Below are 2,274 nucleotides of genomic sequence, written 5' to 3' on the forward strand. Positions count from 1 at the left end.
TGTTTTCCTTGCATTAAGCACAAGTTTCAATTCGAATAGCTGCCTTTGTATAACATCAAAAGCCAACTGTAAGTCCTGAAAAGCCTTCTCAATATTAGATGCGCTAGAATAAATATAATTGTGTCATCAGCACACAGTTGGAGATTTGCAGAGTCAACAGTCTTCCAATATCATTTACATGCAGTGTAAAAGGGATCGGACCTAAAGTTGAGCCCTGGGGAACTCCTTTTGTAAGCCTTCGAAACTCAGATTTCATACCCTCCTGTGCTACACACTGTGTTCTGTCAGAAAGGTCGTTTTGGAACCAATCCAATGCATGAACACTTAAACCAACCTTTTTTTAGTCGATACAACAGCAGGGCATGGTCAACAGTGTCGAAGGCCTTCGATAAGTCAATAAAAAGTGAAACACAGTGATTTGTCTTGTCCTGAGCATGTAGAATATCACCTACAACCTTACTTACTGCAGTAATTGTACTACGATTGGCTCTAAAACCCGACTGGAATTGAGATAAAACTGAGTTATTATAAAGACAGTCTTTCAACTGTGAGTTCACCAGTTTTTCCAAAACTTTTGCCAATGGAAACAGCTTAGATATGGGACGATAGTTATCCAACTGGGACGGATCTCCACCCTTATGTAAAGGCGTGACATAGGCTGCTTTCCAGACTTTTGGAATGGTATTATTCGCCAACAAAATATGTAATATATGAGTGAGAGGGACAGCAATGATCTTTGCACCAATTTTGAGAAAATAAGGGTTTAATTCATCCGGGCCAGCCGCTTTCTTAATATCAATAGATTTGAGTGACTTTACAACTTCTGAAAGCTCAATCTCTGTCAAATGAAATAGATGAACCACAGGCCGGCATGCGGCAGTTTCATTCACTGCCTCATTCCAGATGTTAGGAAGGAGTTCATTATCAAATAAATGCCCAGCTTTAGCAAAATGCTCATTCAACATGTCAAGCAGTTTATTCTTGTCAGTCACAAGCATTGAATTTGAGGTCAATTTCAGCGGAAGACCAGAGGAGTTAGTGTTAGCATTCATGAATTTAATGGTTTTCCATAATTTCGTCGGGTTATTGAGGTTTGCCTTAAGGTAGATTCGTAATAGAAGCTAGATTTGCATTTCCGTTTTAACAAGGGGCACTTATTTCTCAGTGGCCTGAATAACTGCCATTCAGCCTGGGAATGACCCTTTCTGGCTTTGGCCCATTGTGTATTTGGATCAAATCAGATACTTCCCCTGTAAACCAGGGATTGTCTCTACCTCTTACCCGGTACTTTTTTGAGAGGGAGTGTTTATCACAGATAGCAGAAAACATGGAATTAAAATAGGAGACTGCCTCTTTGATGTCTGAAATATGCGCAATCCTATCCCAGTTGCATGAATAAAGTTCATGCAGGAATGCCTGCTCACAGAACTGCGTAAAATGTCGTTTGACTATGAACCGAGGGGGCACTTTGAGGATTTTGGTGTCTCTAATGCAAGCAACTGCACAATGATCACTTAAATCATTAGGGAAAATACCAACCGGCGAGTATTTATGCGGATTGTTAGTTAGAATAACATCAATAAGTGTTGACGTAGAGATGTCTTTTGGATTGAGTCTTGTGACTATATATATAATTTGAGTTGAATTCAGTGCACCGTCCTCTTATGGCCTCGGAGTTTGGAGATAACCAGTCCCAGTTTAAATCGCCCATAAGGACCATTCCATTTTTCCCCCAACCACGCATCAGTTCAGCCAGAGAATCCAGGGATTCTACTTTTGCAGATGGAGGTCAATAACATCCTATTGAATCTAAGTTCACAGCTTTCAATTACTGCAGTTTCAATGCTAAAAACTGTTTTGGTTTAGATAAAGACCTTAGTTCAGTAACCACATATCTGTCTTTAATATAGATGGCTATACTTACTTATACCCTTACATCTTCGGTCACATCGATAAACATTATAACCATCCAAGCCTATAGACTGATTTAGAACAGACGTCTTATGCCAGGTCTCGGACAGAACTAAGACATCTGGGTCAGCAGAGTGAACCCAGACTTTTATGGGCAGATAATGGGCAATATGTTGGGAAAATGAGTTTTGTAATAATTTAAGGGAACATTACCATCGGCATGCTGACTTCTCCAAAGTACATGAGTGTAAACAGGAAGACAGTGAAACCATCAGCCAATACTTAGAAAGGCTGAAAGATGTATTTAACACAAACAGTGGCATACCTGAGCCGCCCCAGGCGCAGGGAAATGATACTCCGTAC

The sequence above is a fragment of the Coregonus clupeaformis genome, unplaced genomic scaffold, assembly GCF_020615455.1.
Source record: "Coregonus clupeaformis isolate EN_2021a unplaced genomic scaffold, ASM2061545v1 scaf0651, whole genome shotgun sequence".
In the NCBI taxonomy this organism is placed as follows: Eukaryota; Metazoa; Chordata; class Actinopteri; order Salmoniformes; family Salmonidae; genus Coregonus; species Coregonus clupeaformis.